Source organism: Anser cygnoides, chromosome 3, assembly GCF_040182565.1.
Source record: "Anser cygnoides isolate HZ-2024a breed goose chromosome 3, Taihu_goose_T2T_genome, whole genome shotgun sequence".
In the NCBI taxonomy this organism is placed as follows: Eukaryota; Metazoa; Chordata; class Aves; order Anseriformes; family Anatidae; genus Anser; species Anser cygnoides.
The window spans coordinates 102,134,419-102,161,710 of NC_089875.1; the positions used below are offsets into that span (position 1 = coordinate 102,134,419).

At 37.8% G+C, this 27,292-nt stretch overlaps 1 long non-coding RNA gene across 1 annotated transcript in view; it reads left to right on the forward strand.

Moving 5' to 3' along the window:
* Positions 1-25,895, forward strand: part of LOC106030480 (uncharacterized) — a 62,509-nt gene extending 36,614 nt beyond the window's left edge. Inside the window, exons 4-5 of the long non-coding RNA XR_001203774.3 lie at positions 12,542-12,616; positions 25,761-25,895. This is a non-coding gene — a long non-coding RNA (uncharacterized lncRNA). The remainder of the gene's footprint in view (positions 1-12,541; positions 12,617-25,760) is intronic.
* The last annotated feature ends 1,397 nt before the right edge of the window (positions 25,896-27,292 follow it).

Sequence of the window (27,292 nt, forward strand, 5' to 3'; positions counted from 1 at the left end):
ACATAGAGGACAAATCAGCTACAAGATTTGCTTAGGTGAGTAGTGATTCATAAGCAAGAAGTACCTGAAGTAGGAAAGTGGACAGCCTTGCTGAAAGATAGAATGTGCTGGCAATTCTTTCAAACTGCATATTGGAAATCGTATTGCTGGTTACCAAAAACTAATCTGTGGTCCCACTCTGATGCCTTTTATTGGGAGATTAGAACCAGAGATCATTAAAAACAAGTAGAAACCACTTGCTCTAGAGGAGACAAATGAGCAAGTTATACAAAGCTATTACATTCTCAGTTTGGTTATGATTTAGGACAATCTATGCTGTCCATTTTATTTTTGTGTCAGACACACGAGTGTCTTTATGGCTGTTCTACTGCCATAAAGCCAAGGGAATATTTACTATTGCCTTGAATAGAAGAACAATTAAAGTCCAACATATATCACTGAATCACACACTGTATGTTATTATTCATTCTTTCTGCTATTACTAATTGGGTTATATCTTTCATTAAGCATAGCAGTAGCTGAACTTTCTCACAAAGATTTCTGCTTTTCTTCAGGCAATGTTTCATTCTCCTTTCTCATGTTCACTTGAAAGCCTGTTATCTGAAATCATTCTGTGCTTCAGGTTTTAGGAATCAGATGAAAGTGAAGAATGCTTTCATCCCCCATAGAATTTAATCCCATACTAGTCTGACTCAGTTATTTTAAATAAGGTTTTATAATTTTGCTGTTACACCAAGTGAAAGAAATTATATAAATGAGAAAAAAAAGTTTTTGATTTATTATTTTATTTTTGTGAACACAGTCCAAGGTAAGTGATTGCTTTTACAGAATGCATATTTCCAGAAAAAGTAATTTCACTCCATTGAATTTAAAAGCCACATGGAGTGTATGCTTTTTTTCTTTTTTTTTTTTTTTCTGTAAATGCAGTCATCTGCACAAACAACCCCCTATGTAGAATCATAAAGTTGACAGCCTGTATTAAACAGTAGCCAGCTGAATGCCACTGAAACAGACTGTAATAATCGGAACATGTTTTTATAGTCATCCAGAAAAAGGTAAGGAGGAAGGAGCTCAGACAGTCAGAGTGCCACATGGCTGGATTGTCTCTGCTTGCTCAGTCTTACGAATGGTGCTAATTGCACTGCACAGCTGTGGATAACCAAGGTTCTGAATTTCATCTTTCCTTGTTGTACTGACAGGAAAATCAGTAACATGGGGCAGTGAAATTTCTTTGCTAATGCCTGGTACAGATTTCTTTCCTATTTCCTCTCCCTGTGTTTCAGAACCTCAGATTATATTTTATTTTATTTTACTTTTTTATTATTTTATTTAGTTATGGATTTACTTGGATGCCCTTCGTCATGTATCATACTCCACTGAAAAAATAAATAAATAGGTAAAGTGAAATTATTTCTATACAGAATTTGAGAAATTATATGAATGTCAGTTCACTAAGGTACCTGTAAAGAAGCAAATGCCAAGTAGTAAAAATTTCAATCACTAAAAATGCCAGGTAGTAAGTACAAAAAATGATTACTGTGTTTAAGAATTCCCTTGTCAGGTAAGAAATACCCTACACAACAAAAGGTACTGTGGAATTTCTTTCCTACTTGACGTCAAGATGGAATAAAAAGCTTATTGTCAGCCTGAAAAGCTTATAATATTTGAGTGAATAGCTATGATAAATTTTTAAGAACAATGGTTGGCCATCTTGCAAAGGCAGGCATCAAGGAATTTTTGCTTGGGCAAGGGAACAGCAGAGGATATTAGTGAACCAGTAGAGAATAATGGAATATTTACTACTTAAATTTCAAGATTAAAGAGATTCAGAGGAACAATTCATATCTTGCTCTTTAAAAAAACAACAGATCTTTCTATGTGAAACAGTTTTTAATAAAAATCCTGAAATCTGCAGCCATGATTATTATCAGACATCTTTTAGGGACTACCTAAAACCATTTTGTTGACTTTTTTTTTTTTTTGCGCAAAATGACCTTTCAGAAGGTTATATTGCTTAAAATTGTGGTGAGAGTGATAAAGAATTAAATTCCTTCTAGAGAGAGACAATGACTTGTTTGTCTTTCAGTGGACAAAACAGTAAATTTGAAATGGATTATATAAAGGGAACTAGAGAAATTGTATCAGCTTCTGCGATAGAGCTGACTCTGATATTGCACTAGGTTTAATGAGAAATAAGTGTTGCATTAGAAAAAAAGCCAGTAATATATTGATAGGTAAGTGATAAAGAGTTTCCTGACTAGAATGTATTAAATGAAGAAACTAAAGCTAGAAATATTTTAGTACTGCAAGATACAAAGTGAATAGATTAAGGGTAGACTAAACAGAAGATGAGAATATCATATAAAGTATAAATTTATGATTTTTATTGCCTATAAAAAGTGCATTTTCTTGGGAAGTAACTAAGATTATGTGAAATATTAAAATGGAATGTGTTTGAGTCTTGTACCTTTTTGCTGTCACATTATGATTATTTCATAGAAATTTCTTTTTAACTGCAAATGTTCAGTTTAGTTAGGATTTCCCAAACAGCACTGAATCTGAAAATATTTAATGACTACCATCACGGTATGCTCTTACTATATAGATATTCCCATTATTGTAAACTCTTATCAAGAAACTTTTCTCTAGTCTAGAATTTCTTAATTAATCTTATTCTTTGTAAAGCAACTTTAAAGCTTTTATTTAAGTTTGAAATTCTACCAGTTCACTTTTTTACTGTACCAGATATATATAACTGAGCAATCATGCTGTGTTTTCCTGTGTAAAGAAATTTTTGTTACAGCTTGTGATAGCTGATTTAAAACTGCATTGTGTGATACACAGAGTTTATTGTTTTGTTCTTGATTGCAACATCTGTAAACAGTGCCATTATGAATAAAGAGCATACTTTATAGTATCACCTTCACCTCTTACTAAACCATTTTTCTAGTAGCATATGACCTTTTTGCTCTGTGCATTGCAATAGGAAAGTAAATGGGTGGTGTGGGCACTACAGCCCATGTACTTCATAGAAATATCTAGTTACTGAGTCTGATGATAACATCATTTTCCTTGATGGGCATATTGTTGAGGGTCTTTCAATTTACTGTGAAGTTTTAAGTGAGCAGAATTTGCTCTCTCTACTGTATGCAATATAAACTGGCTGTAAGCACAGAAATTCAGTCTGCATTATGTTTTCTTCAGATAAGCACTAGTCAATAATAGTTAAAACTCACAAAGAGGGAAGAAGGAAAGGAGGGGAAAAAAAAGAGATTAAACTTCTGAAATTATGGATTCATTAATGAATGAGAAAAAAACAACAAAGCCTGCATGAATTCAAATGAGTATGGTCAGCTTCTTATTTGTGATTTTCCATTTTTCATCATATCTGACTATTTTTTTTTCTGCAAAGCATTGTTACAGATGACTAGTCTGCACTGAGACTGTGAGATACAACTAAGAACACAGGGTATAAAAGGATCACTCAAACATTTTATCTCAATGACAATTGCATTTTAGGAAGTTCTTTATGATGCAGTGAAATTAAATTGGAGCATGCTTTCTGCAGCTTTTAGGGCTCTTGCTTTTGCTTTTCTGTTTGTGGAAAAGGCTGTGGTGTGTCTGTGTGTATTCTCCAAAGAACTGGTTCCATTATTTATCATTCTTGATCATTGCTAAAGTGGAAAACAGTTTCCTTGCTATTTTTTTCATTTTCACTTAAGTGTTTCTAGAATGAAGGCTCTATGAATGTCCCACCAGAGTAAACCTATACTCTGACAGGATTTTAGTACATTAATTTAATATGGTCAGATCCATTGTGCTGGAGAGCTCATGTTGCCTATTCTACCTGGCACTGGGCAGAATGACTCAAACTTTCACATTGGATTACTCTTGGCTTTGGGAAATTTTCTCTTCCACTTCGGAAAATCCCCACTTGTAAATGACAATAACTTTTTTACCTAGCTCATAACCTTTTTGTATGGACTTCTGAAGTTCCGATTTACTAGGTAAATTTTCCAGTCTGTACTTACGACTCCCATTCTTACTCTTCTGAAAGTATTGCATTGTTCTTGTAGTTGACTAATGATACAACCAACCCTATTGACAAGCTCTGAGATTGAGAGGGGGATGACCTACTTATCTGTACAGCAGATCTATGAAGCCCATATTGATTTTTCTCCTTCTTTCAGTTTAATGATATGAATGACAGTCATGCCTTGGAAAAGTTCCTATCACTTTCATTAAGACAGAGTGTCTGATATTCTGCAGAGGAGAACTTCAGAATTTAACTTGTGTGCTTGGTAAAAAAAAAAAAAAATCTTAATTTCTTTCCTTTTTTTTTTTTTTCCCCTTTCCCAGTAGTTTGCATACAACACTTGGTAATAAAAAATTTCTATTGGAAATTTTCAGCAAATAGCGGGGTTCTGATTCTTGCTGCTTTTGTTGGTTTTATTCTGTGATTTTTTAATGTGGCTGATATAGCAGATGCGGGCTTGAATCTCTCTAGGGTGAAAATAGCCTAGAACTCAGTCTCTTGCATACTGGGTAAATAAATGCTATAACTACAAGCCAGTCATGAAAAGACAAAATACATATTCATAAAGACTAGCTAGGCTCACCTATTTAGGGATAATTTTAGTTACTTACTGAGCTAGCATTGGAGATAACATCTCATGGTCCAGCCAACACTGTTGGTTCTGGACTGATTATATTTGCTTATATCTGCTTCTGACTCTTTACTACTCCCATCTAGTCCCCCATGCTGTCTCTGTAGTTAATGTAGAAAGAAAGTCTTCCAAAATGTAGAAAGTACATTTAGTATATTAGGTTTATGTGCTAAACTACCCATCGGGAACAACTTATTTCTCATGTAGAGGGTGCCTGGAGAGGGAGACTGGAAGAACTACCTTGGTAGGATCAAATGAGTCTTTGTGAAAAACACCTTTATCTTTCTTTAGGTGATAAAAAGAGTGTTCATTAGATTTGCATTCTAGAAGAAGGATCTGGATTTCAACTTGAAGAGGTATTTAATGGTGCAGCCCTATCTCAAGTGTCTGTGTCCTTGAAGCTGAGAAAAACACATTCCTGTTTTCTAGACTTTAAATTAACAAGAAGACACAACTTTTTGTAGGTCACCCTTAGACCCATCCAGTTTTCCCATTGCCTGGCTTCTTAGAAACTTAATTATTATTAATAATAATATTAATAATGATAATAATGTTTTTATATTATATCATTTTAAATCTACCTGATAAAGATGAATGCACAGTTTTTCACAGACCTTAAGCTGATGTTGTCTGTGGTGTATTCTCAGCTCTTTCTCTAGGCAAAGCAGAGAGAAATTAGTGACTCTTAGCAATGTGTAAAAGATTCCCCAAAAAGTAGGAAGTTCCATTTTGAAAGCCTCTTTTCTGATTCTTTCATTATGCTCTTAGAAGTCTCTCAGTGTTACCTATTTTAATTTTGTTTGTGCCAGAGGAGTTTCCCAGCAATTTAGATCTCATTATATTACAAACTCCATGACCGTAAATTGCAGCTTAATTTAAATGGGAGGTTCTCAGGATCTTCTGTCCCTGCTGAGGAAAAACAAAACAAAACAAAACAAACAACAACAAAAAAACAGTAGGAACGAGAGGTAAAGTTTGTGAACTCGTAAAAAAACAATTTTAATCTGAAGATTAAAGATCATTTAATTTATTTATTCTTACTGGGGTTTAGCAGAGCGATACGTGAACTGATTACAGCATTGCTTAAGACATGTGAGATAACAAGGTGAAGTACAACATGTTGAATAGAGTTGGATTTTTTTTCAGACCAAAGCAGTGCTGTTTACCAAATCATTGGCAACATCTTATCACACTAAAACAGACATAGACTTCTTGCATTTATTTTTGAGAGGCAGCTAAAATTCAATATGTGTACAAATCTTTAAATGGTATTGAAGCAGCTGGTCTACAGAAAAGCTAAATAGCATTGAACATTAATATCTTCCACACACCTTAACTGTCTGAAACAGACTGATTGTAAATGGGAGACAAAGCAAAATTTTTCTTTACTTTCTATGCCTATGTCATGCAATGGGATTTACTTTGTAGAATCCCTGAAATCCATGATATTCCCCTGAATTCCTCAGTGATTTTTGACTTTTTATTTGAAAACTTCCTGCTTCCTTACTATATTTTTGGAAGCAAATTGCAGTATAAGTGCAAAGAAATATTTGATGATTATAGATACACACTAAATTAAACAGTGTCAGGCCCGTGTTCTACTTTTGAAATAAGTTAGCACAGTCTTGTCCATAACTATACAACTAAACTCTCTTGTCTTCTGAAACTGGGCTGCATTAGGAAGAGCATTGCCATCAGGATCCCCCCTACTCAGCAGTGGTAAGGCCACACCTGGAGTGCCGTGTCCAGTTCTGGGCTTGCTAGTACAAGAGAGGCATGGATGTACTGGAGCAAGTCCAGTAAAGGGCCACTAATGAAGGAACTGTAGCATTTGACATATGGGAGAGCTGAGACTCTTTGTCTTGAAGAAGAGGTTTAGGGTTATCTGGGGAAGTAGAGAGGGCAGAGACAGACTCTTCTCAATGGTGCCCACTTTTGACAAGGGGCAATAAGCAAAAATTGAAACATAGGACATTCTTTTTAAATGTAAGAAAGAAGCTTTTTAATATGACAGTGGTCAAATATTAGAACAGATTTTTGAGTTGTGGTATCTCTATCACTGGAGATACTAAAAACCTGTCAAGGCACAGCCTTGAGCAACTTGCTCTGTCTGACCCTGCTCTGAGTCAGGCTGGACTAGATAATCTCCAGAGGTCCCTTCTCTTGTTAGTTCTATGAAAACAGGATAGGCACTTCCAAATTGTTGGGAATCATCTTAGGTCTGGGCTAATATCTCAGTAACACACAGAAATCTTTTGGAAGAGTGTAGTTGACCCGAGCTATACCATAGCTGGGGCCATTCTAACTTTGAGAAATATTGAGAGAAAAGAGAAAATCTTCAGATGCCTTAGTGATAGTAAAAACTTCCAGGTACTTGACTGGTATACCTGGTTCCTTAATTCAGAATTAAGCCAATTGCCACAGTAGGAATCTCTTTCCCCATGTCAGATTGGTATGTTACATTTTTGTTATTGCCTTCTTTTTTAGTATGAGAAATAAACCATTTCCAGGATGCAGCATCTAAGAATTTTATTTTACAAATATCTTGCTGATGCCTTGTCAACATCCTCAAGCATTCTTGTTCTCTTTGTATGCCTTTGTAACTCTAGCTTGTGGCCTTTTAGTACAGATCTAGAGATACCCTTGTATTTTGTTGCATTGAGTAAGTATTCTTGGTGCCTCATGAAATAAACATCATTGAGTATCCAAGTACTCCCTTCCAATCCTGTATTCAAAATGAGGTGTTCAGATGTTATGACAACAGAAATATAAAAGTCTTAAAATAGGCAGAATCCATGAACTTATCATTAAAGAAATAATGTGCCTTATGTCTTCATCACTGATTATCAGCTTTTTGTGAGGCTGATAGCAGTGCTGGCGTTTCATACAGCTTTGTTTCTGTATCATGCTAATCCATATTAGCTAACCTCAGTGAAACAGCCATATATTAGATATTAACTATCTGGAAAAGAGGAATAAAGAAATACACCCAGGGTGATCTCTTTAGGGACCTGTTATGCTCATACAAGAAGAAAGAGCAAAACAGCCATATGATCTGTTACCTCACAAAAACACACACACAAAACAAACAAACAAACAAACAAAAAACAATAACAACAAAACCAAAACTAGAACCAAAACCAAAACCAAAACATCACCTGAGAAATGAAGTCCTAATCATCAGTGGTGCATGTCCAGTAATGTCTCTTAAGAGATAGATGTCTCGGGATATTAAGACTGAACAATCTCTCGTTGATATTCTTCTATTTATGGTAGTGTTTTATTGTGATTTCATTATTTTTGTATCTTTTCTTATTGACTGAAAAAAGCACAGCCCAAGCATGAGCATCGTAAGTAGAAACAATTTTGAGGGTTTTATTTCTTTTTTTTTTTTCAATTTCTTTGTGATACCAACAGCTAGGTAAAACCTGTGCCAATGTATAGTACCTCTGCTATGTTGAGTACCTCTGCTATGTACCTCTGCTAGCTGAGTTTCTTTTTATCAGAGGAAGTCAATTTCTTTTGTGTCAAGTAGACAAGCTGCCAAAGCCTGAAGCAGCCATCCTGCCCGCAAAAAGGAAATGTGCTACGTCTCAATCCCTTTACATGACTACAGATGAGAATCAGCAGGTCTTTCCAGGACCCACAGAAATAGGATGCCAACCTCTGTTCTCTGTAGGAAATTTGTCTCCAGCAAGTGCCTCTAAGGTAATTCACCTCTCTGCTCCCTGCCATAGCGCTGGGATAATAGAGCCATAGTGCAGCTCACCAATTGCATTATTTTCATATAAAATCCATGAAATGTCTTAGACAAGTCAAACGTGTGATGCAAAGTGGTTGTGTACAGATAAAGAGATTCTGAGTGGGCATCTGCCCACGGGATGTGTGAAGTACCTGACACTTTTACAGTGGCTGAAACCTCCAACAGCTATTCATCAGGGATAACAGTATTAATCTGGTATTAAATAGATAATCTAATCTTTCAGTCACAGTGTCTTCCCTGATCGATAGGATTTTCAGGTGTAATTGTTTGCGTATCTACCTGCCCATCTACTTTTGTAACCGAGAAGCAAGAAGAGCAATTTATCTTTACCAGTGCTATTTTTGTTAGTCTCAGAATACAGTGAATACTTAGCTCTTCAAAAGAACATCAAAGAAAGCACTATCTTGGGGTTTAACCCAGCAGGCAGCTCAGCACCACTCAGCCACTCGCTCATTTGCCCTAGGTGGGATGGGGGAAAGAATTGGAAAGGTAAAAGTGCAAGAACTCATGGGTTGAGACCAAGAGAGTTTACTAGGCAAAACAAAAGCTGTGTGCGCAAGCAACGCAGAACAAGGAATCCATTCTCTGCTCCCCATCTGCAGGCAGGTGTTCAGCCACTCCCAGGGAAGCAGGGCTCATCACGCAGAACAGTTTATTGGAAAAACAAATGCTATCACTCCCAACGTCCCCCTTCCCCCCTTCTTTCCCCCAGCTGTTATTGCTGAACATGGTGCCACATGGTGTGGGACATCCCTTTGGCCAGCCTGGGCCAGCTGTTCTGGCTGTGTCCCCTCCCAGCTCCTGGTGCACCCCCAGCCTCCTCGCTGGCAGGGCAACACGAGAAGCAGAAAAGTCCTCGGCTCTGTGAACACTGTTCTGCAACACCTGAAACATCCGTGTGTTATTACCACTATTTTCATCAAAAATCCAAAACACAACATTGTTATATGATCATCTGTGAAGAAAATTAATTCCGTCATAGGCAAAATCATGACACTTGGTGTAAGATTTCAATCCAGTCTTCATTATGTTAATGCCTGAATGTATACCTACATGGTCAGTGATAAGATATAGTTGCTTCATCATTCTGTGATGTTTGTTGTTGTGCTTGTGGGTAATAAAAATAATCTGAAGGTAACAATATTTGAAGTCTGTAAAAAATGGAAAAGGGTCAACTTTATTTATGCGGTCACCGTCATTATTTTTTTATTATTTTTAATAAAATATGTCCAAATAACAAAACAAAACGTTAAGCACACCAGATTCAATTTTTCCTATCATACGTTCAGAATATCTACTTTAAAATAGATGATATATTTCTGTTTGCATAAATATCATTGTATTTCTCTCTAAATGGGATACTCCTGAGCACATAGAATGCTAAGTACTTAGTATTTCAACCACATTATCTCATTGTCTCAGATAACAAGGAGCTAATCTCTGGTTCAAGCCACAGTAACTTGTGAATATTTTATGCCTTTGTTAGGTAATAATGATATTAATCTTGTGTCTTGAACAAAATTAATTCTTAGAGATCTCTCATCCCTTGTGATCTTCACTGTTTGCATGTGTATGCTTTTCTTTTGGCAGTTCTCTGGAAAGATTTGAAACAATCAGAACAAAGGATGAAAGTACAGTTAATGTTTTGAAGATACAGGACAATTGTTTATGCATATAATAATAATTCAGTTTATAAGAAAGTTGAAAGGTGGTAACAGTAAGGCTGTTCCAACACATATTCAATTTATTCTCCCTTTCTATTAGTTTTCAGAGTGTACCAGGGTGTGCAGCTATTTTTTCCCCAAATGGTGGGTTTAGGGTAGGAACCTAACTGTTTAAAACAGGACTCAGGTGGGGTTCAGGTTAACACCGGAAAAGTCCTGTCAAGTTGCTGCCCAACTCCAGCATGATGTTAAGCAGCCCAAGGTTCCTTGGCATACCAGAGACACCCTCCTGAGCAGCGCTGAAGCTGCCACCACCATGGTATGGCCGAGCAGTCAGACTACTCTGGCTAGAGACAGCAGTGCCTATATTGCAGGAAAAGTTCCCCGGGAGATGCAGCAATCGTTTTTACATGCCTTAAGTGGAGGATAAACCATTATTTTATGAGAACTCTTGGGACTGATAGACTGTGATCGTATTGTTCTAAGCGCAAAACAAAGATTTTCCCTGTCCCTGCAGAAATAGTATAATTTATTCATTATCTTTACTTGGAAGGAATAGCATTAATTCTCTGAATCTGTAACTAAAATACTTTGTATTTAGGAAATTTTTATACAGACAAAGATAAATTGATATTGGTTGGAAAAATAAGCAGTCATCTTTGGAAACGAGGGACATAAAATTTGAATAAATTGATGTTCTGGTACTTTCCTTAAGCAGTCCGCACCCTTTTAAAGAGCAATTTATTAAGAGTAGTTTTTGAACTATAAAGAATAGTGGCATGTCATTTAAATTATGGTTATTAGAACAAAGTACCAAGAGCCTTGATGAGCTTGGATGAGGTAAATTTCTGGGATTTAATCCAATAGAGAAAAAGATAATTAGAATGGAGGAGGCAGCCAGAAAAATTGGCAGAACTTATCTTGGCATGACCTGTTAAAGAAAGGAATGCTTTTTACACAAAAAGTGTAGGAAACTCGGGGAAACTGCTACATCTGAGTGCCCAGGGAGCAGATGTGGCTACACAGCTTTCACCCTCATCATTTCAGCAAGAGGAATGGCCCTGTTCTTTTCACTGCAGACCCTGCCACCTGCATTTCTGTCACCTCAAGATGTGGGTGTTATAATGGTCTCTGCATGGTGCCAGGCCTTAGAGCGAGCAGGAGTGGAAGCAATGCCGAATGGTCTATCTGCTTCCAGAGCTGACCCACAGACACCATCTGCACTAATTTTCAGAGCAAAAATTAAGACGTTGTCAATTAGGTACTCTATGATTTGGAGCTTGCTTCTCTGTCTTCCTTGGTGGCTTAAAGCCTGGATCTGTTAAGTTTCTGACCAAGCTTTAAACTCACCTCTTGACAGCTTTTAAGAAAAATAGGCTGATAGGTAGGTGGTAATACTAAACACCTTGTTTCTAGTAGGGTCTGGCAAATTCTTAACTTGTGCGATATATAATCCCAGAGACAGCCCCGCATTGCAGCTATACATTTCAAATGCTAAGAGAGAACTGAAAAAGTAGACCCGCATCTAAATTAGTAGTATGCGAACAGCAAAATAATTTGGGATGAGAATCATTCAATGGATATCTGATCAAAATTACATAGTAATTTAACCTGTTTTCCCACATGGGAATAATGTGGGAGATCAGATCAATAACCAATGAGAGATGGTTACAGTACAGATCTATCTGCCTGTTATTGCTGTCTAGACTCTTCATAATCAATATAGAGAAACAGTCTTTTCCATGATATAATGCATGTCACCCTGGAGTAAATGCCTAGTAGGCTATATCAGGAGAGTAACGTTGCTAATTCAGATAGGACAGATGTCTAGATCTAGGTGAGAAGAGCCCATCTTGTGTCTGAAAAATCCAGGGTGACAGCTAAGGCTTTATAGCCAGACAGAGAATTGTCAAAAACAGGCTGAGACACCCTATGAAGAGTTTCTGGATAAGACGGGTTATAAAAGTAGTTTTGTTTGTATTTTAGCAGGTGGTACACGTTTTATACAGTTCTGTCAGGGGAAATGGGCAAGACCTTGCTTTGGGAGACAGTTGTGGAGAGAAAATGACTGAGATATGTAAAAGACTGTATAACTGGCGTTGTATTTCAGATTACCTCTCAGATTTATAGTAAGCACACAGCTTCACCTGTGGTGTTTGTACAGGCCTACTGGAATTCTCACCTGTCAAATATCTCATCTTTGTCTTTTTTTCCCCAATCTATTACATGCGGTATAGAGTTTTGAGCATATGGTTTTCTTGTCCATGCACTGCAAACCACTTTACCAAAATACTAATACCATAGTATTAGCATTTTCAACTTAAAATGTACTTTGATTGGGCTTTTTGAGGCAATTTCTTTAAGAGGTCTGTATCTGGTGTCAGGACCTGCTTCCAACATCATATAGAGCTTCAAGGTAGTTTCTTACATTTCTCTCTTCTTTCCAGGAGTGAGTCACACACTGCAAACCATTTGATAGCTCTTCTTCAGACCTTTTGGAGATGCTCTTCTGAGCCTTCACGGTAAGAATAGCTGTTTTCATGCCAGACCAATTTTTCCTGCCAAATTTATGAGATTGTTGAATAGAGCTTTATAATGGGAGCTGGCTGCAACCTTAAGTACAGGGCGGCTAATATCTCCATATAATAATAGAGGAGTGTATTCTGTTTGTGTAATTCAAATAATAATGTTGAAATTGAGGAGAGACAGGAACTATTTCCATATCATTAAACAAAATTGAAAGGAGTAAAAAGTTCTGAAAAGAGAAGGGGAAAATGATAGCTATTTTTTATTTACTCCCTCTGTTCTCTACTTACACTTTCTCCCTTTTTTTCTCCCTTCTCATTTCTTTTGCCACCAACTTCCCTATTTTTAATTAGTAGGTAGTGGCATGGGTTTCAGAGATAACATTAAAAGGAAGTTATCAAGCTAGGTTTTATGCTGCATGAACTGAGAAACTGCAGGTGCTGTGTTTGCCAAAAATGGTCCCAGGTGAAAGTTATTACTGCAAAGGGCAGGTTTGTCTCAAGATTACCTTATTCAGAAACATAATTTCTTTCATATCAAAGACGCACAAAAGCATTTCCCATCTCCTAAGCCACTAAGCATAAGAGTTGAGACAATGTAAAACTGGTTGTGCTGATCCCTATGTTTTTATTTTAAGGCAGAACTCTTTCTCATCCTGATAGAGTTCAGGCTATATTGTCCCTAAAGCTGGCAATAGTGGTGATATATGAACACCCATTTCTGAGAATTAGATGACAGAAAAAAAGGCCCTTGGAGTTTTTGGGGTTTAAAAGTCCGGGCTGTACTTGGTTTCAAACCCTCATTTTTTTTTTTCAACATTCCAGGCTGAAAATGCTCTGAAATTTTTTCCCACTAAGTAACAGATTTATGAGTAAACAAAGCATACTCTGTTTTGCTCAGAATTCCAAACAGAATTTCCAAATAGTCACAGGCCAAAGGGGGATCCTATATTAATTTAGTCCACAAATTAAATGTAGCTGGTCTTTGTTCTTCTGTGCCTGATCAGAACTGTTTCTAATAAAAAAAAGAGGTTCTCTTTGTGCACGTTGACTGTACCCCATCTGATTAGTGTCAATTTAGACTCATTTAAAGCATTTTCTCTTGTCTTTTAGTCTCCTGACGGAAGAAATAAACCCTAGACTGATGTCATGTGTAGAAAGTCTTTTGTGCTTCTTCTTCTAGGAGCTTCTTGTCTACAAAGGCCAATAGAGTTTGCTCAGGAGAACATTTTTAAGCTTCACAACAAAATTGTACTTGATATTTAAACACATATCTATCCCATATTTTTTGTGGTGTGATACTAATCATCCCATGCCCCTGTCCCAAGAAGTTCTCTGTTCATTTTTGGGCAGGTAATTGGAGTTGAAGTCACAACAAAGTTACCTTCCTTAAAGTGCGCAGGAAAGAGGATACAGAATTTATTGGGTAAATGACTGATGGAGAGGGAAGGATGTTTGAGGACAAGAATGTCTGTGGCCTTATTTTTTGACAGGAATGTGAACAAAGAATGCTTCATCTTGTACCAATACATAAACACATATTCATGTTCCTTTCCCTAGACTGTCCTCTCCAAACACCCTGAGTCTACAGCAAAAATTCTTGTACATGTCAATGGGACAGGGATATTTTCATCTGCTTTAAAAAAGTACTCCTGTTCTACCCTTCTACCACTAGCCACATCTGCCTACCTCTCTCTAATGTCCTGGATCTATCATATTAAAGAGTTCATTCTCTGCCAACAGACAACCAAACTGAAAGGAGGTTAGCACTACACATGGCTGACACCAATGTGTAAAAAAAAAAAAAACAAACAAAACACAACGAAACAAACACAAACAACAACAACAACAGTTTAGGCTTATAGGTTTCTCAAAATATCTGTTGTTATGTAATACATAAACTTGCACATAGTAACTTCGATAAATATATGCTAATTATGTTTTACAGAAAGTTTCAAAGGCATTGCCAGAATCTTTTCTGTGCAAGCCAAAAGGCCTTGTGCTCACTCTGGCATTCTTATAAGCGGAGAAGATTCAAATTCATAAAAATATCTTTTGCAAGAGAGTGCAAAATGACAACCAGTCATGGGATTAGTGTTATTCAGGATAACTTTGCTGTATAATCGACTATGCTGCCTTCTCTGTTGTTAAGCAGTTAGTGCTGACTGCACTTCATTTTGGAACATGGCTACTCTTACTTATCATTTAGATTTTTATAACTTAAGAAATTATAAGTTATTTTTACCAAAATAATTTTAAATAAAAGTTGTTGGGATTTACACTTGTGCTGAGCTCAGATGTTCTATTTTTCTCACAGCAGTTAGGTATATTTCTGTCCTAAATGCAGATAATTATACTTATCCAGCTGGGTACATAATTTTGAAATCCTTGATAAAAAGGTATTCATCAAATACGCTTTTATTTCTTAACAACAGATAAGTAGCAAAGAGTATAAAGAACGTTTTATCTTGTGGCTGTGCTTTCCCGAGGACTTCCTTGCCTTGCAAGAATATGCTGTAAGTCTTTCTGTCTCATTTTGCCAGCAGAATTTACTAACTCCGTACTAGCCATTAAGTTAGTAAAGACATATTGCCATTTTCAGGCTTAGGATAGAGGGATTATAGCAAGGATACTTTGGGTAGAAAAAAACTTAGATCGAGGTTTCTGTTTTCCAGGATATTCATTAATTACCAAAAAGGCAAACAAGGAGATGAGGTTATTGTTCTGTCTAAAATAACAGAAAATCCTGTGAGATCTTGAATGTGAATGTGGTGGGACAGCAGTATTAGTACCAATATTTTTCAGATTGCTGTGTTTGGCAGCCAACAGGCTCTGCAGGCAGTGACAGGCCACTTCATTGTCAGGACATCTTTTATCTGACTGCAGTATTCTTGTATTCTAGGACAAAGTTGAGACCTGCAGCTTGTCATTGTGTAGGTTTCTTAGAGCTTGTTAAATGCTTCTATGTCTTTTACTATGGCATGGGCTAAGCATATATGGGCTTATATACGGGTTTATATGGTCTTTTCTACATATGGGAAAGAGTCTAACAGAGGGACACCAATGATCAAGGGACTGGAGCACCTTTCCTATAAAGGAGAGGATGAAGAGTTGGGACTGTTCAGCCTTGAGAAAAGGAAGTTCAGGGGATATCTCATCAATGCGTATAAATACCTGAAGGGAGGATGCAGAGAAGACAGAGGAAAGCTCTTTTCAATGGTGCCCAGTGAGAGCACAAGAGGCAGAGGGTACAAACCAACACACAGAGGTTCCATCTTTGGAACACAAGGGGCTCTGTCTATACACGAGGAAGCACTTCTTTTCTCTGGGGGTGACAGCACTGGCACAGGTTGCCCAGAGAGGTTGTGGAGTCTCCCTCCTTTGAAATATTTAACGGTCATCTGGACACAGTCCTAGGCAACCTGCTCTGGGTATCCCTGCTTGAGCAGGGGGGTTGGACCAGGTGACCTAACCTCCAGAGGTCCATTCCTACCTCAACCATTGCATGATTCTGTGATTCTGTGATATGCCCAACCAGTGCTCAGGCCCAAACTGAATGACTGTCCATATGTTACACATGAAACCACATTCCCATTTATTCTTAGCATGGACTTCAAAGCATGTCAGGACAAGCAGGGTACTCATATAAGCCTGTTGTTTTACTCTGATTCTGGGCACATGCAGCACAGATGGACCGAGCGTGTTCATGCTGACAACTTTCATGTTGAACCTCTCACAGCCCACATACTACCTTGCAATACTTACAAACTGTGATACTGCAATACATCATGAGCAGAAAGCTGTCCCTCCTAGCCCTGAACTGTGAAGTTCAGTTTCACTTGAAATATGTGAATTGTGTCTGCTGAGATGCTGTTGGCTAGTGCACAGCAGTTATGCATATTTCCCCAATTTTATAGCAGAGCACCCTGCGGATAATGAAACTTGCAAAAGGGTTTTTGCCCAGTCATCCATGAACTCATTTTGAAATTTTGCTAAAGTTGTCTTTTTCCCTTTCTCTATCTATATTGTTGGATGTTATGTTAATAGAGAGTGGTGCTTTAAATTGTATTAATTTTTCAATAGCCTATTCTAGCCTCTTGTTCTATTCCTGCCCTTCTTATAATCTATCATGTGCAGGTAGCTTACTGTCTGCTAGTAGAGATTCGGTTTTCCAGTTCTCCATGGCTTGTAATGTTTTGTCTGACTCCTTTTCTCTTTATTTTGATGTGCTCTGCGAACATTTTTGACTAAAGTAACTTCTGACAGAGAACTGTCCCCATTATCTGCAACAACCTACATTTCTTAAATGTCCTATTTTTAAAACAACTTATTGTGTGAAATTTTGTTTGTTTGTTTGTTTTCTTTTGTTGTTGTTTGTTTGTTATGTTTTCTTTTTGGTTTATTTAATTTCTGTCCTGGTTCCCTTTGTCTCCTTTTAGAATGCTTAGGGATAGTTTACTTCATTTCCCTTTGTGTCTATAATTCATCCATCTTTGGGGGAATTATTAAAGAGTGGGAAAGAGATTTCATAAATGTCTGCCATAAAGGTTGCAATCTTATGAGGGCGGCAATTTTCCATTAATGGAACCAGCAATTGGAATTACCAGTATCAGCCAGGTTGTTAATTGCCACTAGATTCAGTAATCAGCATCATCTTCTTTGCTGTTGCTGTTGCCCCTTTTCAGATGTACTGATGTGTCAGTGTAAGGTCCTGAACATTGTGATGCCAACAAAGTTTCAATCAAGAGACCTCAGCACTCTTGACTTGACTTGACGAATGCCCATAGATTTGCTGCAGTGGCTAAGAATTGTTTCAGACAAGACCATTTCCAACAAGCTTAGCCTAATGACTCTCAGGGAAGGAGTTAGGAATATGTATGGGAGAAAAGGTGGTTGTTAAAACACAATGATATCACTTACTGCTATATTGTGCACTAACAGCTTTTTATCTACTTTTCTTTTACAGTAAAAGCAGCACAACATGCCTATCATGTTACATCTGTATCTATGTCTTCTGACTGTCCTGTCCTTTGTGTTCTCTTACTGTCTTTCCACAAGGAAAGACATGCTTTCCACAAAGATATTATATTTTCAGTCAGGAAATTCAGGATTAGTCTGTGACAGTATCAGGCTCCCTATCATGTCTTTATGGATCCTCACCACAATCAGCCGAAAGGTAGTTTCTCAGCAAGCTGTTATTTTACCTCATCTGTTCCTCTTGACAGGAAATTAATGGAAAATGGATCTATCTGAAGAGTTTGTTTTGCAAGTAAAATCAAACTGAACTGTGAGTCCACGTTGGCTAAGCATTATCAAAATGTTACAGCTGAGTGCACACTAGCTGTAGCACTAACGAATGCTTACTTGTTTTTAGCAGGGTTAGATCCATGGCCACTGGAGCCACTATATAGGAACTCTGTGGAAAATGTAGATGTTGCACACAACTGCATAAACAGGATATCTTTTGTAACCTGTGTCCTCAATGTGGTTTTAGGCTCGTTGTTACTAACTGGCTCGTTGCTACAAACTGGCTTTACACTCTTTCCATCCATAGAGTCACTGGAACGAGGCTAAATGTGGATGACAAATTTCTCATTTTGCTAGTGATCTGTCTGAAACAGGACTAACCAATACCTCACCGAATTTTTGAAACAAGCTCAGACTTTTCTAAAAATCTTGTTTGAGGTGAACAAGGGATCTGGCCCTTAGCCATGTTCCTTATATCATAGTAGCCATATCATATTAGTTGACTGGCTATTCCAAACTTCTGTCTTTGTGCTCCCGTTTTATGTCTGAACCTTGTGAACGATACAGACACCATTACCACTGATAGGCATGATCCATTAGTATTGAAACTGGCCTGATTCGATAGGTGCTGGGATTCGAGCTGCTGTCTCCAGTATCATAGGGTAGGAATGAGTGAGAAGGTATGTTTATGCAGCTATCTATGTGTGTTTGCATGAAGGAATGTCCTTGCATAAGGGAGGTTCTGTATCCCAAGCAGGCTGTTTTTTAAATAAATTTACATAGGGCAAAAGAATATCTGGAGGCCTTAAGGACACCCTGAAACTCTTTCTGAAAATTTCTTAGATCAATACCAGTAACTTGGAGACAAAGGTTTTAATGATAGTTGAGCTGGGTTGTGTCAGGACTTCTACATGTCATATGGCTGTAGGTAAGCATGGGCTCAAAGTGTATATTTGCCTAAGGGAATCAGAACAACAGTTTCTGTTTAAAGTAGGACAACTGTCATTGCACTGCTTGCAAAAAATCTCTGGAAATGCCTACATAGCTTTGAAAATGATTTCCAGGCAATTCATATATCTACGCAGAAATAAAGAGAGAAACCAACTGAAGAAAAAAGAGAACAGAAAAAAATCTAGGATGAAAGCATCCCCTTCTTGCAACTTTTGTCACAGAAAAAGGTGACTGATATTTCACAGAAAACTCCCTACGCCATTGTTCAAAACATGTTCCAGGTGATTAATGTTGTCTGTCATCACCATTTATTCCTTGCATCTCTCAAAATGTGAATAATCCAGAAAAAAATGCACATTAGAAGGTGTATTCATTTCTATTCAGAACTAAACTTTGCTAGATATTCAATTTCTTGATGTGTGAGAAAAACAAGAATCCAGTCCTTAGATCATTATACTCCTTTTAAGGGTGAAAATAAATTAAAAAAAAAAAAAATTGTTCCCAAATTTTTAATAGTGAGAAGTGGAAGGGAGAAAGTTCCCTAAAAATCATCTTAGTGTCCACATTCCTATAATTTTTGTAGTAATTTGTCCTTTATTTATTTATTATTTATTATGAGTCACCATTGTGCCCAGGTAACCAAAAGAGCCAACCATATCCTGGGGTGCAGCATTGCTAGCTGGTCAAGGGAAGTGACTGTCCCACTCTGCTCTGCACTGGTGTGGTCTCACCTTGAGCACTGTGTGCAGTTTTGGGAGCCACAGCATAAGACAGACATAAAACTTAGAGAGCGTCCAAAGGAGGGCTACAAAGTTGGTGATAGGTCTGCAGGGGAAGACGAGTGGATGAAATCACTCGATTTGTTTAGCCTAGAGAAGAGGAGGCTGAGGGAAGGCCTCATGGCGGCCTGGAGCTCCCTCACGAGGGGGGCAGAGGGGCAGGCGCTGAGCTCTGCTCTCTGGGGACAGTGACAGGACCCAAGGGAACGGCATGGAACTGGGACAGGGGAGGGTCAGGCTGGATGTTAGGAAGCCTACCAGCATTCAAGAAGTGTTTGGACAACGCTCTCAGACCCATGGTCTGATTTTTGGGTGGTCCTGTGTGGAGCCAGGAGTTGGACTTGATGATCCTTGTGGGCCCCTTCCAACTCAGGATATTCTATGATTCTATGATTATTTATTTATTTATTTATTCAAACTCTACCTCAAGGAATACAACCTGTGTGAACTCCTTCTTATTATTAGCACAATGATGAAGGGGTTGACAGGTTATCTTCTTTGGCCCGAAGCTGCTAACTAGTATGTTTGGCTGATGCTCCCTCTATAATTTTTTATTGCTTTGTAGTCTTGTTTCCTGTGTTCTTTTTTCTTTACAAGATGACATTCACATAGATAAAAAGCAGCCAAAGGGAAAGCAAATTGAGTCAAAAATCCAATTCACTCGATGGGTATAAGTAACACACCTTCAAGAAGAAAATCATGAAATTGGCTGAGAAGTCCAGTACACAAGAGACAGGCTAAAAGGTTTGGGAGTATCTTATCAAAATCAGTAGTTATGATAGATTTGTAAATCTCTCAAGTGATTATAAAGATAGAAATATACAGATGAAAAAGGGGAATTATTTAAAATGAGCTGTTTTCTATTACAGTTCACAGTATGATGATTTTGCTTTCACGTCATCCAAGTTTCACCCTTATGCTATGGAAGGAATGGCAAGTGTTACTACAGTATTTGATAAAAATAAAAATGAGAAGTCATTAATAATTAGCGAGTTATAAATGTAAGAAATAGATAAGAGAATATATCAGGAATAGCTTTCTGTAAGTTATTGCAAAGGCAGTAAGAATGTTGAAGTATAAACTTTAGAAAAGCTGAAGTATATCTGGAATGAAATAAAATGTCAGTACCACTCTAGCGTACCTACCATTTAGACAAGCAAATGATGATAATGAAAAACAAGTGTGAAATAGCTTTTAAATTCCACATTAAAAAAAACAAAACAAAACAAAAAAAAACAGATCACTCGTATCAAAATGATAGTGTTCTCTGGTCCATCAATAAAAAGGCATTAGATCAGATAGCCCCAGAAATAGATCAGAATAGATCACAATAGATCAGAAGCCCCAGAAAGTTTTGTACAGACACCTTATAAAACTTATTATATATATTTTTTTAGATTTAAATTCCTGGTGGATATCAAATTGAACATGGACCAACAGTGTGCACTTGAATATAAGAAAACATAGAATCACAGAATCATAAAATGGCTCGCATTGGAAGGGACCTTGAATATCATCTAGTTCCAAGCCCCCTGACATTGGCAGGGACAACACCCACTAGATCAGGTTGCTCAGGGCCTCATCCAGTCTGGTCTTGAACACCTCCAGGGATGGGGCATCCACAAGCTCTCTGGGCAACCTGTTCCAGTGCCTAACAACCCTCAGAGTAAAGATTTTCTTCTTAATCTCTAATCTAAATCTCCTCTATTTTAGTTTAAAACCATTCCCCTTTGTCCCATCATTATCTGATTATCTGTCTTTTTTATAAGCCCCCTTTAAGTATTGAAAGGCTGCAATGAGGTCACCCCGAAGCCCTCTCTTCTTTAGGCTGAACAGCCCCAGTTTTCTCAGCCTTTCTTCGTAGGAGAGGTGCTCCAGCCCTCTGGTCATCTTCGTGGCCCTCCCCTGGACCCGCTCTTATAGTTCCATATCCTCCTCATGCTGGGGCTCCAGACCTGGATGCAGCACTCCAGCTGGGGCCTCACAAGGGCAGAGCAGAGGGGCACGCTTGCCTCCCTTGCCCTGCTGGCCATTCCTCTGTTGATGCAGCCCAGGACGCAGCTGACCTTCTGGGTTGCAAGTGCACACTGCTGGCTCATGTCGAGCTTTTGATCCACCAGAACCCCCAAGTCCTTCTCTGCAGGGCTGCTCTCAACAAGTTCTTCTCCCATTCTGTGCCCATGTCTGGGATTGCCCCGACCCAGGTGCAGTACCTTACATTTAGACTTGTTGAACCTCATTAGGTTCATGTGGACCCATTTCTCAAGCTTGTCAAGCTTAATACATCTATGACTATATTAGCAAAAAAGCAGCTAGCAGGTCCAAAGCAGTCATCCTTCTGCTCTTTTCAGCACTTGTGAGCCCCTGAATATTGTGTCCAGTTTTGGTTTCTCCAGTGCAAGATATTGGCATACTGAAATGTGTCCAGTGAAGGGCCACCAAGATGTTTTGTGGGCTGGAGATGATGATCATGGAATCAAAGAATCATTTAGGTTGGATGTTCAAGGTGAGGCAGAAAGAATTGTATTTGTTCAGCCTTAAAAAGGCTAAAGGGAGATGTCTATACCTATTTATTGGAAGGATGTAGAGCAGGTACAGCCAGTCTTCTCAGAGATGCACACTGATGGAAGGTTCACCAATGGAAATTCCAATGCAATGCAAGGTAAAATTATTGCTATGAGGGTGGTCAAACATGGGAAGAGGCTGTCCGAACAGCCAAACAGTGGATTGTTCATCCTTAAAGGTATGGAAAATTGAACATGACCTCAAACGGCCTGCTCTAACTAGATCTGTTGGTCTAGTTAAATCTAGATCTAGATCTGCTTTGAGCAAATCAGCTTTGGAGGTCCCTTCCAGCCATGTGATTTTGTGATTCAATGGTTAAATGGTTAATGGATACGGATTTTGAAACTGAGATTATCAGAGGTATTCTAGAATTATAGAAGAACCCTAGGGTTAGCCATTAAATTGGGCTTTGTGATATTTACCTAGTTAGCCAGACAGGAATCCTAGGCAAAAACGAGTAGCTGAGTCTAGATTCAAAGAACAAGGAGAAGATTCTGTAGGTAACAGAAACAATGAAGACTTGAAAGCCAAGACTTGAAAATCTATGAAGTCTAATGCCTAACAGAAGTAGGGCTCATGTAGTAGACAGGGGCATTAAAATGGCCTCTGTATTATTTATTTATTTATTATTTTTTAACAGAAACATGAAACCTTTTAAATCTCTAATACCTTGCCAAATATATTTGAAATTGCCCATCAGCTCACGGTTTCTTAGGTGAGACCGATCAATAAACAAACAGACAAACAACTAGACAGTATCACATTTCTGTAGGAAACCAGGCTGAAAATGAAAGGATGAAAATATAATTAAGACCAGGCAACTTAATATTATGGAAAAGAAGCCTTGTCAAAGAAACATGATTTCATTCTTTCATATCATTAGAAATGGATTCATAAAAATAAAAGCAAAGATGGAATGTACTTAGGTGTTTTATTAGACACTTATAACACCTTGACTACAAAAAAGCATTATGAAGTACCAGTAAAGAGCATTTTAAAGGGATTAAGAACTGCCAAACTGACTAGAACTTAAAAATGAGCTGTCAGTGGGGAATCATAGTTGCACAGAAGCTCAACTAGTAGGGTTCCTTAGTATTAAATTGTTTCAGTCAGTGACTGAAAGTGAATATAAAATCATTGATAACAAAATAAGGCAATTCACATAAAAAACAGGGCATGCTTTTTCACCGTTAGGATGTATAGTCCCCTGTGGAACAAACTACTAAAGGGAGCAGCAGTGTTTTAATCCCATGATGTCTTCAAATCAAAGCTAAAAACACTCTGCTGGCATGCTATTGTGTTAAGGCTGTTGACTTAGTTCAGCTAGGGTGGCTGAATGGTAAATGGTATCCTATAGTCTCGTCTCTCCTTGAATTGAAATCAGATGATTTAATGGTCCTTTCTGTCCTTAAAAAACAAGTCTTTGAAAACAGTGACATTCAAGTCATGACAAGTCATTGATAAGCCCAGAAAAATACAGAAATGAAAGAGAAAAAAAAAAAGCAAAACAAAAAAACCAACCAAACAAAAAAAACAGTAAAGACTAGAGATTAAAAACAAACAAACAAAATGTCTCATCTGAGGCATGGGCTTGCTGCCTACACTGGATCCCTGTAGACATATGATATCTAAGCTTGCATACACTGGTGGAGCTTACAGAGTTGTTTAGCTCACTTAAAGTAGATAATCCTTGACTAAAAGCTGAATCATTCCATGGGGACATTGATTAGGAGCTCATATAAGTTCCTTACATACAGGTAGCAACTGCCGACTGAGATGTAGACTGAGAGTATAGACTGCCTGGCCTCCAAGTGCTGAGCCAAAATGTAACTCCACAGATCCTGATCCCAACATGTCTGCCAGCCCTACAAAGATGTCCTGAATAACTTTAGTTTTTTAGATGACATGAAGCATCAACTGAATCAAGCTTTAGGTCTTCTCTTACCAAAGTGTCTTTGTCTCAGAGTCCCAGCCCAAATTTCTAACAGTGTTTTAAAAGTTTTTATCAGTAGCCATTGGTAAACAAGACAGCAACAAATAAGAAGCTTGACAAAATGCAGTGGAAAATGTATTGTTAGTTTTAGGTTTTTTATATAGAACATTCAGACATCCAGGAAATTCTATCACAGTGTCATTTCTTATACACTACTGTTATGAAGTAATTCAGCCTTTCAAGGGCTGATCTACTGGACAAAGATTTCAAGAGCTTTCAGTAGCAAGTAAAGTTTTTAAAGTACTGTTCAAAACAGAATATCTGTAAAGGTGACGGTGTGTTGATAATGACTTTCTTACTATATACATGCACTCATCCCCCCCTTCCTTAGAAAAAATCCTGAAAACCTCAAGCAATAAGGAATAGATGTGTTCTTTTGATTGCATAACAGGGGTTCCAAGCAGAAACATGTACTGAAACCTCTGTGTACAGATTACAGGCTTATTGCTCCTCTGTGCAGTCTTATGGCCATTAGGAGCTTCTCACTCTTGTGCCTTCATTATTTTCAGAAATAATTGTGTTGACAATATGAAGAACCTTCTCACTAAATCAATCTCATTTTTTTCATTGTAATAATAATTGTAACTCTGGTTAAGCTATTCCCAACTGCTTCACTTCCTATCTGTTGGTAGGGGTTCAGTTTTCTGCTTTAAAAAACACTACAACATCCTAAACCTGTCTTTAACCTTGTGTGATGCCTGCCTTTTGCTTATTAAAAGCCGTGTTTCAAGCTTGCCTGTTGATTCCATATCCAGTGTTCAGTACACACAAATCCATGGTCTTTTCATAACCGTACTCCCTCTTATGTTCAAAAGTCCCAGAGCACCATCCTTCTCTAACCGTTACTGCCAGCCTGTACATCAAGCTGGGGACACATTACTAAAGCCTTTGAACATGTAGACTCTGTATGGGGACAGTGGCAGAGCTTCTCAAACCCCTATAGAAACCTGGTGTCTCCCATTTCTCTTTAATTTTCAATCTCTGTCTCTCTTTTAGTTGTTTCCTTTTACCTTCTCTCACTTTCAAATCCTGTATGCTAGCAGTGTATGTACTTATGTTTTCTCTCTCTCCTGAGTCTTGCACTGACTTGTCAAATTATGCTGTAGACCAGATGTCAGCTACACAATTTTTTGCAAGAATGATTCCCATCTGAAGTACATACTTCTGTAAACCTCATCAGAAATCTCAGTTCTTGACTGTACACACTTTGTGCACTTTGTGCACTTTGGGCAGTGAAAAACTAAAAACAAACTAAAAACACCTTCCCTCCATGCACCCTTTCCTAACTCCTCTTCCCAAGTGGCTCACAGAAGTTAAACACTGAATTTCTTGTCAGACTTGAGCAAATAATAGAGGGGGAAAAAAAAAAAAAATCTTGTAGTTTAAACAAGCTGGTAACTAAATGTGTGTGCTATAGGCATGGCCAGAGTAAGAACTAGTGTATGTAAAAACCAAGTAAACAATTTTGAAGTGTATGGTACCTGGAGTTGAGATGTGTGGTTGTCCTGATTTCATCTGGTATACAGTTAATTTTCTTCCTCGTAGATGGTATGGCACTCTGTTTTGGATTTTTTATGAGAATGATGCTGATAATGCATTATTTCAGTTGTTGCAGAGCAGTGCTCACACAGAACCAAGGACTTTTCTGCTCCTCGTGCTGCCCTGCCAGCGAGGGGGCTGGGGGTGCACCAGGAGCTGTGAGAGGACACAGCCAGGACAGCTGGCCCAGGCTGGCCAAAGGGATGTCCCACACCATGTGGTGTCATGCTGAACAATAAAACTGAGGGGAGATGGTCGAGAAGTGCTGCTGTTGATGGGGGGCTGGCTGAACATTGCTTGGCTGGTGGTGAGTAATCTCATTTTGAATCACTTTTTTGTTTATTATTTTTGTTATTATTTTTGTTGTTTTTTTCCCCCTCTTCTTTCCTTTTTTTTTTCTTTCTTTCTTATTAAAATGTCATTATCACAGTCCATGGGTTCATCTTTGTTCTTGTTACATTTGTTCAAAAGCTGCACAAACTTTTGCTTATGGTGTGAACATTTCTCACATTTTAGGAAGGTTACACTGTAGTGTTGTATAGTTAGTACAGACACATCGAAAGCATGTAGGTATCCCTAAAGAAGCAATGCTAGGATCATTTCAAGGTTCTGTCACTTAATATGAATTTAAAGACTTCACATGGATTAGTGCTGCAATGAAGTACTTAAAAAACTGCAGAAGAAAAATACAGTTCTAACCAAGTGTTTTTTTTTGTTGTTGTTTTTAGTTTGTAAAAAAAATAAAATAAAATATACTCTCTACCATATTTTACTGTCACCTCTTTACAAAGGTGTCTATGGGATAAGAACATTATCATAACAGATCTTCGAATTAATCCATGGATAAGTATCCTTCTCCCATCTCCATTTTATCTAACCCATTTGAGACATTCTTCAGTATTGTTCATGTAGCGACATTGGAACATCTTTTTCTTTTGAGGCAATCTATTTCCTTTGAGGCATGCTCTGAGAACATGAGCTAATCATGGCCTTCAGGATTTACAGTTTAGAAATGTCTCTGGTAACATGATTACAACCACATATAACATTCTTGCCAAGTTGTATTTTTCTTAGCTTGTGCTGCTCTGCTATCTCACTGTGAACTACCTATGATTTGCTCTGACTAAAACCCATGTCCTTCCAGTAAAATATGAAACCTCAGGACTGGATCTGACTCAGCAATAGAGAATCAAGTATATCATGCCATTATTTAATTGATAGCATGCCTGTTATGTGCAGTCTAGCCCCCAAAGCGTTTAAAATAGTACTCAGAGTTAGAAAAAAGTGAAAAGAAATAAGAGAAGTAGTTGTGGGGAAAACTAGATAAACTATCATTCTTCATCTTGGAAAAGAGAAAACTGAGTGAAGAATGATAGAAGTTCATTGTACTGAAAGGTATAGTGAAGATAAGGGGTAAACAAATTTCATTATTTGTTAGAAATAAGCAGAGGGTAAAATAGACATTGCAAGACAGTAATTTATATATACAAAAAGCATTTTGCCTATAACAGTTAACAGTGGAACTCACTGGGTCAACCTATTAAAAGAAAATTTTCTTACAGACTTTCCCTAAGCATCCACTGTGATCAATACTAGAAA